Here is a 16,344-nt window from a genome sequence, read left to right as displayed (position 1 = left end):
CCTAACAGGGGACCCTTAGACTGGAACCCAATTGGTGAACAGGAAATGAGCAAGGAAAGAAAAGGAAGAATGTTGCAGGCAGAGGTTGCAACCTGCACATAAGGCTTCAGATGGGAGTGCATGCTGTGACATTAGAAGGGAAGAGTGTGCCAGCGTTCCTGAGTGTGGTGGGTGAGGCAGCAGAGACAGGAAGGCTCCACTAGGCTCCAGGGTGTGGTTTCTTACTCTTCCCTTCAATTGGTCATCTGAAATAGTGACAAAGGCCAACAACCAGCAGGGAGCCGAGTGAACAACACAGTCATCACCACGTCTTAGGGACTTTCAGTCTCGCTCATATCATTTTGGGAGATGAAGGCTGAGAGGAACTAGGTTTGGTAGAACTCTGGTAAGAATTCAGAGCTTTGGCCATAATATTACTTGAAAAGCCAGACATACTAACTATCATCACTTCTAAACCAGTTGCTTCATTTCTAAGCATTCCTCTCTTTTCCCAGTCCTATGTTCTGCTTCAGGAATGATCAAAATATTAGCTATTGATTTTCCTAAAGACCAGTCTGGATGTGGTTGTTACTGCAAAAAAAAAAAAAATGTTATGCAGATAAAAAGGAAATAGGCAATCTCTGTCGTTGAGCTTGAAATGGGCTAAGGAAATACTGGGAATACAGTTCGGGTTGAACTGCTGACTCTGTCACTTATGAATCTTGTGACTCTTACACAATTATATTAACCACTCTGAGCCTCCATACATTAATTTGAAAAATGAAGATAATATCCATCTGCTTCCTAGAATTTCTGGGAAGATTGAATGAGGTAATATTTTTGAATATGCTGTGTGTGTGTGTGTGTGGCATGTGCATGTGTGTGTGTGTGTGTGTGTGTGTGTGCGTGTGTACATGGGGGAGGGGGTGATCCAAGTGAAAAGGAGCAAAAAGATAAATAGAAATTGTCTCCTACTCTTAATTTACAGACTGAGAGAGATATAGACACCTAAACAAACAGTGTAAATCACAATATAAAAGTGAAATTTAACAATCCAGAAAGAGATCATGAGTGTCTGAACTAAAGGAGAGGCAGAGGTGATGTGGAGAAAGGGACAGAGTCAAGAGATATCTTGGGTAAATTTAAATTACATAGATTTGAAAGTGTGTGATATAAAAATATTTATATAAAGCTTTGTTTTATACAGACAATTTGAAATAAAGTGAATTCCCTGAATGTAAAATGCATTAATGCACAGTTCTTTTCAAGACTATCAGGCCAAATATATTGAAGCTTTGTTTACACTCTAACCATAGGGCAGCAACACTTAAGCTGATCAACAGAAATGCTTGCCTTCCACAAGTTTTTTCAGCTATGTATGGTCTTCAAGAACTACATCCCTCCAAATAACTGCAAATCACCTTGCATTTAGGTGGGGGGTAGGGGAAATTAAGACAATAAATAAATAAATAAATAAATAAATAAATAAATAAATAAATGGTACCAGTTGGCTTTTAGTTTCCTAGCTTATGTGACTTGGTACCTGACAAAGCCATTTAATAAGATCACTTTGACCTGATTCAGAAAGAAGTGAGTTCCCTACTGAGAAGTACGCAAGGCTATGGTTAACAATTATATGCCCGAAATATTAATAATTAGGTTCATGTGTCTCGTCAGGTATTGGATGAAAAGGCCACTAAGGCTCCCTCCATTCAAGAGACTTTAAGGTGAGGGTCTTCCCTATACTTGCGCTCAATTCCTGTAATTCTCAGTATTCCTTTTGAATTAACTATGCTAAATACTCTTCTTTTTTACTGTTTGACTGTTTAATATGTTCCAGTGTTGCCTCCGATGTGGGTTATGAACTAAAGTTGGTGGTGGTAGTAGTGTAGTAAGAGGCAGCAGTGGCAATAATGATAATATTTGTATCATGCTTAATATGTGCCAAACACTATTCTAAATGCTTTTCATATATAAACCCACTCAATCCCCTCACAGACCTTTGAAGTAAATAACAGTGTTATCCTCATCTTACAGATGAAGAAATGGAAGAACAGGGCAGCCTGGGTGGCTCAGCGGTTTAGCACCACCTTCAGCCCAGGGCATGATCCTGGAGACCTGGAATCAAGTCCCACATCGGGCTGCCTGCATGGAGTCTGCTTCTCCCTCTGCCTGTGCCTCTGCCTCTCTCTTTCTCTCTCCCTGTGTCTCTCACAAATAAATAAATAAAATCTTTAAAAAAAGACATGGAAAAACAGGACACATTTAACTTGCTCAGGATCACACAACATAGACATGATTCAAACCCAGAAAGTCTTTCTCTGCAATCCATGTTCTTATCCACCATGCTATCCTGCCTCTCCAACATGGTGACAGTTCACAGCCTTCTAGCTCTTAGGTACAGCCTATGATAGGGGTAGAGGCTCTGAGCCACTGGAACCTGGCAATATCTTTTTCCAGGATCACTTTCCCTATAATAAGTGACCCTGGCAGTATTGAAGAACTGTTGGCTCTAGCAGAAATTGCTGGGGGCAGACAAATCTCTGAGGGGTTCTACTCTTCTCAGCCTTTCCTTTTGTGCCTCTAGTCTGTGAGGTTCCTGGGGTTCAGTGTTTAAAACTGCCAATATCTGCAGCTACAATGCCACTCCAACTTCTCTCTTACCCTTAAGACCATACAAAAAACAGTATCATACAGATAGTCGTTTTAAAAACTCATGTATATATTCTCTGCAGTGAGTATGATGATGATGACCAATCATTTAGAAAGGCCAGGTGGGTGTAATGTTAGCTATGTGTAACAGCTGTAACATCTGTTGCACACGTGTGCTGGGCACCCTCACTGCTGCAACATTAGCAGAAGGTATTACTTAGAATTTAGGGGATCACAAGTGATGAAAACCCAACTCTCAATAGCTTAGGTAAAAGTAGAGATACTTTTGAAATACTGCTGAATCATCTCAAGGAACTCAGCACTAGGCATATAGCTGGATTTCAGGAATAAATGGACCAAGGTATTGTTTGAGATTCATTTTTCAACTCATATTCCCACTCCTCCCTACACATCCACTACATATCTCTTTCTCTTTATTTTGTTCTTTTTTTTCTTTTCTTTATCTTTCCTTGTCTTTCTCTAGACCAAATTCTTTTGTTTCTCAAGTCCATGTGGAAGGACTCTAATAGTCCCTGAGTTGTCAATCTTACTGCTATAAGACAGAGAAAGAAGCAAACTCAACTCTCTGGGTCCCAAGTCAATATCTTGGGTCAGTCCACTGTGTCTAAGGAACAGAATCACTGTACTGGCACAGTAACTCTTACAGTCACACTAAGGATAAACAAGCGCAAGGCAATCAGTAGAAAAGGGGGAACTGAAGAGACAGCTCTATGAGTGTCTTCTACAAGAAGCCACCATGCCAATTAATGGCAGATGTCCTCCATGAGATAAAGTGTGCCAAGGGACTCTGTCTCTTGTAGTGTGGAATCCATAGCACCATGCCTTGGTAAACATGTGCACAGCATGTATACAGTTAGTGTTCTATAACAATAGTTAATGTTTATTACACATTGACTAACTGCCAAGAGCATTTAGGAGTCACAAAATCTTTATAAGCTAGTAATGTAGTTATCTTTGTTTTACAGATGAAAAGGATCAGTTTTGGAGAAAAGAAGCAACCTGCTGAAGTTTATAAAGCTAGTAAACTGCAGTTTTGGAATTTGAATGTGGCTCTTTCTGATCTTAGACTCAGCACTCTTGCCACTAAGACACTTTCTCTTTAATTCAGAAAATATGTAGCATGCACCAAGCCTGATGCCAAGGAGAAAAATTCCAAGCACACATTCTAGGCAATTAAAAGAAAAAAAAAGTAAAACAGAACTACTCTTCTTGTAGATGCAATATTTCAACTTTGATTCCCCTCACCTACCCAAAATGAAGAACTGATACTGCTCACCTTATTAGCCTCAAATGACTCCAGATGGCATTCCAGAACAGATGTACAGCTATTCAGCAGCCTTAAGAAGAATCCAACACCATGAATCTTTTTCATGTTGACTTTCCAGGGAGGTCTTCCAAGTCCCTAAAGATCTAAGAGATAATTCTAAATGGCATAAGCTGTCATTTACAGACAAAAGGTCAAATAGCTGCCTAATCCCTATATGTGCCATCTATGGTCCTAGAAACACTTGGCTGGATTTGGAATTCTAAGCACATTCCATGACTAAACTCAGGTTTTGTTGTATTACTATTTTATAGTGAGAAAAATGAACACTGGAATATTTCATTTGGCCTATGAAACTCTAGAATCACAGGCACCTCTCAGTTAAATATATAAGAGATATCAGAAAATCCCCAGCTGAAAGATTTCAGAGGAAAGACCCATCCTTCCCTGCCTGACTCCTCCTTGTATCACAGAACCCTGTCCTGTCTCCTGTAGTGATGGTTATCAGACTACCCCCAAGGTGCCTGTTTTTGTGACTCTTTTTCCTACTAGACTTTGTCTTCTTCACCATAGTGTTTCCAGCATCCAGCAACAGTGCCAACTACGTAATAACTTAGGAGTTGCTCAACATGGAAGGAAGGAGGGATGGAGAGAAGGGGAAGATAGAGAGGGAAGCAGGAATGAGAGGGGGAAAGAAACAGGAGAGAAGGATGGAAGGAGGGAGGGAGGGAAAGGGAGGAAGGGAAGAGAAAGGAAGAAGGTGAGTACGAGGCTTGGGTGATGAACAGTCTGTATGTCTTAACATCAAGGCAAGTTCTTGAGCGAGTCATCTACAAACCTAGATGAGTATCTGTTAATACCTGGAGATCATTAGTCCTGCTAGGAGAGGATACCCTGAGTGGCTACTGGACTCCATCCATAATCCCTGGGCAGAGAAGAGCAAAGACTAAGTTACCCAAGACTAAGTACCTGTTTCCTTCTATGAGAGTAGAAACAACCTGGACCAACACTGTGTATAGGGAAATGGCTAACCTAAGATAATGGACATTTATCTCTCATTCTCAGCCTGGCAAGGAGATCATTCTTGTTATTCCATTTCTCATGTACCTTCAACTGATATCTTAAGAAAAACCTGAGCCTTCAAAGTAGGCACTCTGACCCTCACCAAGGAAATGCTGTTAATTGTGTGTCTTCAGGCTGTGGGGCTTCAGCGGTGTAAATTGAAAAAGTAAACCCAATTTGAGGAATATGCAAATGGCAAACTGAAAGAAGAATTAATATTTAGCTTTGAAAAAAACACAGCTCTCCTCCTCATTATGAAGGCTGTTTTTTCTATAACCAGAAGGAAAAATGAATTGTTGGAAGCTCCTCAAAATGTGCAGCTGAGAATGCCTTTATATTAATGAGAAAAGTGATATTGATTAACGAGTAGGCCAAAAGCAAGAAGGAAGCTTTCCTCCCTTCTGTCTTCCTCTTGGCCTGGGAACAGGTAGTCTACTAAGGTCCCTAGGCATAGCAAGAACACAGTCCCCTGGGTCTGCTGCTGGCTAGAACACATGTGGTCTGATCAAGCTTCTTTCAATTACATGAACAAACATGTCTAGACTTGAACAAATTGGCACCTGGGAATTAAACTGCTTATAAAAATCCACATCCTTTCGAGCCTCTGTGACCTTAATTGATCAGAACCCCTCTATTGTAGCCCACAGCTAGTCCAGGAAAAGATTTTCTGAAAGTTTAGCTAAATGACAATATTGATTTTTATCCTTCATATTTTCTTATATTAATCACATTTCTTACATCTGCTTCATATATTACATATTCCCTTGGCTCTGTGGCCAGCATTATGTAATAAGTTCTTTAACACAGTCTAGCAAAGGATTACAACCCCAATTTTACAGGACAGAGTCCAAGTCATGGGGAGCTGGAAATACCCTAAGGAGTGAGAGGTGAAGTCTTCTGTCTCCTAGACTAGCATTGCATCTTCTTAATAATGGCTCTGAGCATCTATATGGAACAAGACCTTCTATTTGATTTCACCACCTTCTGAGTCACATAAGCCATAAGCCACCCAGGAATGAAAAAAGCCACTCACTCACCTAACAAATCTCAAGGAAAACAGCTTCCTCTGCCTGGTGTATAGTCTGCACACTGGATACTCTTCATTCTTCTCTGGACAAAGAGAGGGCTTTGTACACAAGTCAGACTCTATAAGCCTCATGGCCCTGGGCACTGCCACCTGTGCTCAATTTCAGGCAGCTTTTCAAAGATTGATGTTCTATAGCTCATAAGACACCAGTTCATGCAATGGAGGAGTGTCCTAGACAAGCAAAGAAATCTTCAGCAGCATGTGGAATCATACTTTGGTCAAGATCCCAGACTCGAGAAGAGCAGGTTAAATGAGGTCTTAAGCTCATACAATTTTGAAAGCCACTTTAAAAGGGAATTTAGAGTTGCAAGAACAAAAATTTCATATGAAAGTAAACATTTATAAAGACAAAATATATCACAATACACATCATAGAAAGCTGAAAAATACATATAATCATAAAATCAAGAAAAATAGCATCATGTTTGTATTAATTAAGCTCCTGTCATTCTTCTTTGGTATTTTTCCCTACACTTTGGGCTTATATGTCAACAATTTTATGGCATAGCTATCAAGGCTGAGAAGAGAATGACTCTTGTCTTTTCCTCTGCAGGTTCTCCTCCAGGGCCTACGGTGGTCCCGTGATGTGCACAAGGCAGATTCACGAGGCAGCACAGCCTCCAGCCTTGTGTCCTCTTGCCGACTAGGCAGTTCATCTCAGCAGATGGCAGGAGGATCCTAGAAGCCACTTCTACAACAAGACAACAACAACTTACGTCTTCAAAAAAGTAGCTGTCGACTACAAAACTCCAGGTTACTATAACCTCAAGGCGATTTCCTCTTAGATGGATCCCAAATCTCTGCAGCTACCCCACCAGCGATAAAATAATAGACATGTTTGGAGAAGTGGGGGAGAAAGAAAGAATGATATTAGCCAATAATGAATATAATATCTTAATTTTGCAAATTAAAAAAAAAAGGATCATTTGAATATATTGCCAAGACCCCTACTACATCTTGAAAGGACATTTGCAAGAGTACAAGGCTAAATGTAAGTCTTGCTCTTTCTCCATAAAGCCACCTCTGTGTCTACTCTCAATCCCTCTGCCCCAGCAGGAGTGGGGAGAGGGAGCCAGGAGGATGTCCAGAGGAGATCTTTACGTCTAACACACCAGGGGTTACGATTCTCTAAAGCATCTAGACTCTAATCACAGTTAAGGCAGAAACTCTGACCCAAGCATGGTCTGGTCTGAACAGACCTTCATTACATGAGATTACCATCCATACATTGCATCTGGTGTACATCCTCAGCCTGAATTCCACACCACTTTCCCAGGTCAAAGTGGATTCAATCATCTCTCTCACATGGAAGGAGGAAACCTAGGAATGCATGTCCATATTTGCAAATGTAAAATTTTAGCTCCAAACTTGAATCTTTATTTGGTACCTGATGATAAATAATAACACTGCAGGTGCATGAAACTCAGCCCTAACATTGGTCCACAGGGTCTACAGAAGATGTAACATACAAACACCAGTATGAACAAATATATGAATGTGTCATACAACATAGGAGCATTCTATTCAAACAAAGTAGAATCATCCCTTAAGGCAAGCAGAAGCACTTTTAGGGTTCTCGACCTTCCTCATAGTCACATGTGAATTTTGTTAAAGGCAGAGGATTTAAATAGCTGGACATCTACTGATATGCTTCTCTTTCATTTCTGTAGTTAACTGAGTGGTTCTCACACAAGGAACATCACATAGGATTGTGCATTTAAAACCTTATATATTTTGTTAGTATAGAAGATTTTCATGTGTGGTTTTAACTATATATGATTTTCACCCTACTCATCAATTTTTGAACCTAACCCACAGAGATGTGACTTCACAGAATTTTTGTTCATTAAATTAGGAAAGCAAATAATTTTCTTTTTTAATGGATACTTACATGATAGACACTTTAGTGCTATAACCTGGGAGTGGAGAGGAATAGAATGGAAACAGTAGTGTGCAGCATCCTGATAAACTTCTCTAGACACAAAAGGAAATTGCATCCCTAATCTCCAAATCTGATTAAATATGAAAGAGATGGGGGTTGGTGAGAAAACTGCACATAATCTTAGGTAACTCTTGAAAGGAAAGCTTCTGAGCTCTATCTACATCATAGGGTTTTTAATTTGTATTCCACATTTTTCTTATAAATATGAACCTGTATATTACTCAAAGTGATTACATTTGGTTATAAACACTGAAAAGACTTGAGCTTTTATTTTTTAATATCTGCTTTATTCAGATGGGAATGAAAATCAGAAATTTCAAACTTGCAAATACCAGCTAGGAAGGATGCAGTAGGGACCCTAGAAATCAATGTTTATCCAGCTGTCTGGTCAAATCCCTATGTAGGCAACTCCCAGAGACCATTTTCTGCCTCCAGTCACTCTTTCCCATTCCTAACAGGTTCTAAACTCAGGTTTGTTTATTTTCATTCTGAATTCTTTTTACTCATGGCTTGTTCAGATGTGTTTTTTTTTTTAAATTCTCATCTGAAATTGTCCTACTTATCTTTGATGATTGATTTCCAACTTAATTTCATTCATTCGGTCCATCTACAAATATTAAGCACCTACTATGTACCAGATACGATTCTAGGCATTGAACAGACAACTGTGGGCAAAAATCTCTGTGACATCCTATTACATTGAATTATATGAAACTGATACTTTTGTAGGTCAAAATGGTCAAGTATCAACAATCTCATGTGGTTCAGCCCATGTTGAGAAGACAGAAAATAAACATAATTATAAGAACCTTGATAGTTATGTTAGAATCTCTTCTGAGGTTAGAGCCCTTGATACTGCCCTCTTATTACACTCACCATTTTGAATGGACTCTTCACTTTACCTCCTGTCCTTGCCTTGAAAACTGAAACTCCTAGTGCCCAGGAGTCAGCAAAAAGGTTCAGGAAAAAAAAAAAAAAGCCTCCTTCAACGATTTCCCTGCCCTCTAGCTTCTGCTTCTACTGAGTTTTTAGTCTATGATAAATCCTAACTTTCATACTAGCTCAATGTGGGTTTAAAGACTACTTAACGTTCTTTATTCAAGAGCATTAGTTATTTTTAATAGGAGTTTACCCACACACACACACACACACACACAAACCTGGATCATTTAATAACATCTGAAATAAAATAAGCCATTAGTGAGTATTTGGGAGCATTTTCTTTATCTTACTACCCTCAGTATAATCACAACCTGATAAGCTGGAATTGGCTCAGTTCTGATGCTTATGGTTTTTAGTGGTTTTCCTCTAACAGAATTGTGAAATAAAACTCTCCTGAGATTTTAGGCACTTCTATGACCTATTGGTGTACAAAGCTCTATGAACCTTCTGAGATTTACAAACGTCCATATACTGCCTAGGGGAAATTGTGTCTAGTACCAAGAGGCATCCTGATAATGGAAGAAAATGGAAAATATGGCTTCATAGAATTAACAGATATTTAAAGCCCCACACAGGACTGAAACAGTGGGAAAAAAGACTTGAAGCTGGAGACAAGTATGTCTCTACTTATCAATATGTTAGCTTTGATACAGTATTATCTACCTGATTCTCAGTTTCCCACAGAAAAAAATGAGGCTCCACCCTATAGACTGGTGAGAGAACATAAAAGCATAAGTAGAAAGTATAATTGCTTTATGATATACTATAGATTTGCTAGTTGAATTTAAATAAAAATGGAAAAAAGAAAGTATAAGTGCTTTATAAAATTATATGATATAAGGAAGGGCAATTTTTCAAAATGAGGAAACAAAATTAAAACAAAAAAAGAACAAAAAACCAAATTTATCCCAAGAATTAAAGGCAAAGTTACCAGATGGCTAGATAGAGGATTTCTAGACAGTTTTAGGGAAGGGAAGATCAGTGCATTTCAGCATGAATTCACTAAGAACAGCCTAGAACCTATATTTATACACTGTTGGTGTTTCAGGATTTATAATGTACCATGGCAAAATGGGAACATGACAAATGGAAAGAACACTGGTTTACTAACAGATCAGCTGGAGTTCACATGCTGACTCCACCACCTCCTAACAGTATGAGCCTGGGCAAGTTAAAGGATTTATCAGAACCTTTGTTCCTTATCTGTTAACAGGTAATAAAAGCACATATGTATTAAACACACTCAAATTCATAACGTGTCTGCATATATAAGGGGCTGTATAGCAATAAATTCCTTACTCCATTGCATTCATTATCACAGGTAGTCCTCATGTCAACCTTGTAAGTTGGATTTTGTCTTTCTTATCTTAAAGATGAAGAAACTGGCCTGTTTCAGAAAGCATAGGCATAAGTAGCAAAATTATAGCAAAAACCTAGCTCATTTCCAATACTGGCTCAGGTATTTCCACTACACTACTATTGTCTCCAATGTAACAGATCCAGGCCAGTATGGGCTAGTAGGAGTGAGGGAAGACCATTTAAAAGAGTAACCAGCTTTCACCCTTGAGCAGTTGAAAGTACATAGGCTGCCTGGAAGTGCCATCCAGATATTTAGATGATGGACCCCTGACCTCAAAGGTATAGACTATTGGCCTGAAGTCATCTTATACGTAGGATTTATTTGTTGCTCTCTGGCACACATGTTTCTCACCAACATAGTTTGGGTTATTGCTATATTTAACACACCAGGTTCAAACAGTATGATATTGTCAATGCACTGAACCAGCATGATCTGCTGGAGAACTAGATTATGACATATGGCTGGAGAGCTGAATGAGGTAGTATCATGAAGGTATGCTATTGGCCTCACTAGATGGAAGCCAAAGAATTTTTAATGATTCAATAACAAGTATAGAGAAAAGGGCATTTTCCTGATCAACAGCTATATATTAGGGACAAGGAATGTGCTGATTTGCTCTAGGAATGAAACTACATTGGGAACAGCAGCTGTAATTAGAGTCACTACCTGATTGAGTGTATGATAATCCACTGTTGGTCCCCAAGATCCATCCATCTTCTGGAAAGCCAAAGAAACAAGCTGAATGAAGATCTGGTAAGATGAACACATCCTACCATCTCTCAGGTCCTTGGTAATGGCAGTAATCTCTGAAATCTCTCCAGAAATGCATTATGCTTTAAATCGGGAAGCTATACAGTATTGTTTCTCCCTTAGCCAGAGCTTACAGGACTTACAAAATCAAGGGTTTTGAAAATGAGAGTGGCTCCTTTCATTGATACTCCCAGTGATCCACAAGAGAAAGTTTTGCTTTATTCCCACTTTGGCCTTTTCTGGTCTATAATACCTAGCTCCCAAGGAAAGATGCTTCCAACAGAGGATGCAACAATGCTTTACTGACAGTGGTAGTTGAGCCAGCCACCAACCACTTTGAGCTCCTCCTGGCCGTAATTCAACTGGTAAAGAAGGGAGTTACTGTACTGACGGGGATACTGAGGTCTCCAAGATAATACAGAGTTGCTACCACATATTGTAAGTAAAGAAGAGTTCATCCATGATTTACAAAAAAAAAAAAAAAAAAAAAAAAAAAAAGAGTTCCTAGGGCATCTCTTAACGCCAGGTCCTGCCATTAAAGTTAATGGAAAATTTCAACAACTCAATGCAGGCAGTTAATTCAATACCCCAGAACCTTCAGGAATAAAGGTTTGGGTCACCCCATCTGACAAGGAACCAAAACCAGCAGATGTACTTTGTTGAGGTACAGGAAATGCAAATACAGAATATGTAGTAGAAAAAGGTAGTTAAAAATACCAGCTATAAACCATGTGCCCTGTTGCAGAAATAAGGACCATCATGATTTTAGTACTTCTTCATTATTTTAATATAAATGTTTCAGTACATATTAACCAACTTTTTTTCCTCTTCATTTCTCTCATTCCCCCATTATCTAACATAAGATATGATAACGGTAGTTAAGTTTATCTTAGTACCTAAATTACAAGATATCAAAGGGAGAATGTGATTCAGCAAGAAGAGGATTACACCGTACCCAAAGATGAATAAAAAGAATTTGTATTCACTTTTGGAAAGAGGATGTGTTCTCAGTTGTACAAGGAATAGATGCATTATGTTAAGCTGAAACATGGTCTATCAATTGTATTTATTTAGAAAGTAAGGACAGTTAAAAGGACAGTATATACTGATGACACGCTGAGATGGTGTGTCATTTAGCTAAGCTAAAACTATGTTTCCCAGAATTCCCTTTCCTGCATAGCTTCAGAATAGTCTGGGCTAAAGAAGAAATCTGCAAAGAGATTTGGAAAGCAGCATAAAGCAGTAGACAGAAGAAGTTCAGCACTGGCAGCTGTTGTGGCTAATGCACAGCGTTGCTGATCTGTGGGTTCACCTGGCTGCCATGGGGCAGTGGCCAGATCCCAGTAACTCCAACTCCCACCATGTCTCCCCCTGCAGTTTCTGACTCTTGAGCCAGGTGTGTGTTTATCTCTGTGAGGAAAGTGCCAGCTTCTCCTGCAGGTTACCTATATCATCAAAGATAGAGTACTGGAGGTAATGAGAGATTGATGTGTGTTCTAGCCCATTCTGTGGGCTCCAGGACATTCTCATGGGTTCTCATTTGTCCTTGTTCTTCTCTATTTAATACCCATATTTTCTTCCCAACTGACTATCCTGCTGCTTCAGGCTCTAGAAATATACACAGAAGTAACAGCCTTTCATACTGTTTATTGTACAACTGTACAGTTCAAATCTCAGCAACAAATCCTTTTATATGTAATTATATATATAAACCATTCCTGATGTTTCTGCTCTGATTTGCCCTAACTGAAGAGTACAAAGATGGAAATGGCAAAGCTAGAACTCCCATCTAGCTCATTTCTAATGCTGATTCAGGGTACTTTCCACTAAATGATTGCTGCTTCTACCATAATAATTCAAGACCATATAACTGGAGGTCATTGGTGGTTTAAAACAGCATGCTGGCCATCATCCTCCCTCTTGGGAAAATGGGAGAGCTGCATGAAGAGCTTAGAGATATTGAGATGATTGAATACCTGGTGCAAAGGTGCAGATTAATGAACTGAAGTCAGCCTGCAGAAGAGGTCCCTGGGAGCAAGTCCCATCCCAGGAGCTAACTTCAACTTTGGCCCAGTCAGCACTTTTAGCTATAAATTGCTTAATAAAGACAGAAGGTGTGTTGATCAAATTTTCAGATGACACAGGGCTGGGCCAGCTAGCAAATATGCTGAGTGACAGAATCAAGAATCCAAAAGATTTGACAGGATGAATAATGAGTCACAGCTAACAAGATGGAATTTAACAGGATGGATATCAAGTTTTACTTTCCACAGCCCTGCCCTGGATAATGTAGGTGCCAACACCCCCCCTACATTACAGGCTTGGGCAGGGCTATTACCTGAGCTCAGTGTGGGGAAAAAAAAACACATGATGCTGATGAGAGAGAAGTCTGCTTCAAGAGAATGCCCCTGAGTTCAAAAATCATCTTCAGAGACTTAGACAGACTTGGGTTAATAACAGCCTTTATGAAAAAGACATTGAGCTCAATACTAATCACCACTGTGACTAGGTTAAAGGATTCATTAGTTACTTAGGCTTTATTATTCAAAGTATGGTGTTCCGATACAGACTGAAGATAGTCTTAAAACTCTGCCCCCCTCAAAACCACATAGCTGAGATTTGGGATACAATCCTGCAGGGCACACCTTAGTTACAAACTAGAATGTGACTAATATGGTAAAGATATATATTGAAAGTCATATGAAGAACGTATCAAGGAGAGTGATCATGAGACTTGGTTCCAAATAATTTAAGAGTTTTCACATAGGGGAAAAATAGAATTTTATTTATACTTCTAGAAGACAGATGGATAGAAACTACAGAAAGGAACACTTTAATCACTATGAAGAATAAGAAAATAATGGTTAAGTCAGGCTCTGGATCCAAACAACTGAGGTTACAGCTCATAATACACTCTCCAAGCCATTTGACTTGGGCAAATTACTTGATTTCTTGGCTTCAGCTTTCTCATTGATAAAATAGGAAAGACAAGAATGTCCCCCTCATACATTTGTTATGGGGATTAATTAAGCAAAAACAAATAGTATTTATCTCACCTAGATTGTTTTGAGTATTAAATGGTGCAACACACTTAAAAAGCATCGAGAAGAGTGACATGATCAAAGACCAATAAATATTCGCGCCAGTCTTACTATTATAAGAAAGTATATTCTGATGCTTAGAGCTATCCCCACATAGAATGCCCTGGAATGTAAGGTATCTTGAGTCTGAATGTGCTTAAACTAAAACAGGGATATCTTATAGTGGTATTTCTCAAACTTTCATGTACATATGAATCCTCTCAATATCTTATTAAAATGTGAGTTCTGACTCAGCAGGTCTGGATTGGGGCCTGAGAGTCTGCATTTCTAACAAGCTCTCCGGCAAGCTAGGGCTACTGTAGTTAGCACACTCTGAGTAGAAAGACTGGAAAACTCTTCCACTAGATGGGAAGGAAAGGTCCTTTCTATTCTAAAACATTCACCCTTTGTGATGTTATCAATCTGAGAACAATAACAATATTGAAGCTACATTATAACTGAGTAATCTAGAGCAAACAACTTAACCTCACACCTTGTTTTGATGTATTCTGCAAAGCACTTTTTAAAAAATGAGTAATTTTTACATCAAAATCCAAACTCCTCAGATGGAAGCTCATCTACTTCAGCAGAGGATTTCATTTCCTAATTGGCTAAACATCTGTTCCAGTTCTGAGCACAGATTTATCTTTATCAAACACTGATTGGTCTTTGGCTCCTGCCAGCTGCTTTGTCCTAGTGTGATGGGGAACAAAGCAGGGCAGCTGTGTGATGTCAGGAAGCCTCAGGAGGAAGGCAAAGAAGGGCCAGAGAAGCAGAAAAGAAACACTCACAAGCTACTGACAGGAGAAAAGCAATAGCAAACTCCACGGGCTTCAAGGCTGGATAGAACCAGATCTGATGCAGGAGGACCATTAGGGGTCAGCTGACCCATTCTTTTCACTTTTCACGTAGTGAAACAAAGTTTCTGTGACCGGCTCCAACTTTCTAAAAGTAATACATGGAAGGAGCATCAGTACTGGAAACCAGGCCCCACAGTTCCGAGACCAGTGCTCATTCTGCTCACCCTGCCTGCCTCCCATCTCCTCCTGGGACTCCTGCCCCAGCAATGTTGCTTGGTCTACTCATGGTTTCCTTCCATGCTTCAATTGCCCTCTAGGATAAGGAGGTTGAGGAAGATTCTGAGAATACAGGTTAGAGAGCACAGAGTTGTTTTTCACTCAAGTTAATTTCTTAGGATGAAACTGCTCCAAAAAATCTGAAAAGTATTGCCCTATCATTTACATTGTTCTCTGTCCCTACTCTAAGAATATATTAAACAGCAAATGTAATGCAAAAGCCTATGACCCTGACAAGTTTTCAATGGCCAAGAGGCCAGAGTCAAGCACTGGTTCCCAATATTTACCCCCTAAAGATGTCTCAGCTCTCTCTTAACTCCTCTTTCATTCATGAATTTCCCTCATTGAAATAATGGTAGAATCAAAAGGGGACACACTTGCTTTCCTTTCTGTGAAAATCGGGGTGGGAAAACTCAGAAGCTTTGTCCAGGAGAGGAGGGAACTTGAAAAGCCACATGGAGGGGCGCCTGGTGGCTCGGTGGTTGAACATCTGCCTTCGGCTCAGGTTGTGATCCTGGGGTCTTGGGATCAAGTCCCACATGAAACTCCCCATAGGGAGCCTTCTTCCCCCTCTGCCTATATCTCTGCCTCTCTCTGTGTGTCTCTCACAAATAAATAAATCTTTTTAAAAATCTTTAAAAAAAAGAAAAGCCACATGGAATTACTTCAAACCCCCAAAACCTCCTTTCTCTCGATTCTTATATATCTTTAGAGTAATTAAGAGCTCAGCCATTCTTGACAGAGGACTAAAAGTCATTAATTCATACTAACATGGAAATAACTAGCACCAGAGCTTCTCCTGAGTGGCTAGGTTTTAGAGTGGTCTCCACTTAACTGCTAAGCCTCTTCTCTTACCTGGGGGAGGTTGTCTGTTTCGATTTTCTACGATTCTTTGATCACCTGTAAGTGGAGTTTTCTCACTCTTGACCTCCAGCATCCTGTGCAGCAGTTTATTATAAAATGTCATCTCTGTATATGACCTAAGCATGCTCTACCACATTGGCTCTATTTCTCTCTTTATAAATTTGCTGAAAATCATAACAGTATTAACCACCTATCACTTAAACAAGAGAAGATGCATTATTTCTTGCCATAAACACACTTGTAGCAACAGATATATACACATCAG

The 16,344-nt window shown here is 39.5% G+C and overlaps 1 long non-coding RNA gene across 10 annotated transcripts in view; it reads right to left on the bottom strand.

Moving 5' to 3' along the window:
• LOC111090521 overlaps positions 1–16,344 on the bottom strand; it is a 156,270-nt gene that overhangs the window by 8,590 nt on the left and 131,336 nt on the right. For 5 of the 10 annotated variants that reach the window (XR_005372165.1, XR_005372164.1, XR_005372169.1 and 2 more), the window contains 3 exons: positions 6,016–8,077; positions 4,777–4,841; positions 3,929–4,062 (listed from right to left, as the gene is read on the bottom strand). This is a non-coding gene — a long non-coding RNA (uncharacterized LOC111090521). The remainder of the gene's footprint in view (positions 1–3,928; positions 4,063–4,776; positions 4,842–6,015; positions 8,078–16,344) is intronic. The other 5 variants (XR_005372172.1, XR_005372173.1, XR_005372167.1 and 2 more) reach the window with 3 other exon arrangements.

This window comes from Canis lupus, chromosome 17 (assembly GCF_011100685.1).
Source record: "Canis lupus familiaris isolate Mischka breed German Shepherd chromosome 17, alternate assembly UU_Cfam_GSD_1.0, whole genome shotgun sequence".
NCBI lineage: Eukaryota > Metazoa > Chordata > Mammalia > Carnivora > Canidae > Canis > Canis lupus.
Note: the sequence above shows the minus strand (reverse complement) of the source record. Positions and strands in the feature narration are given on the sequence as shown.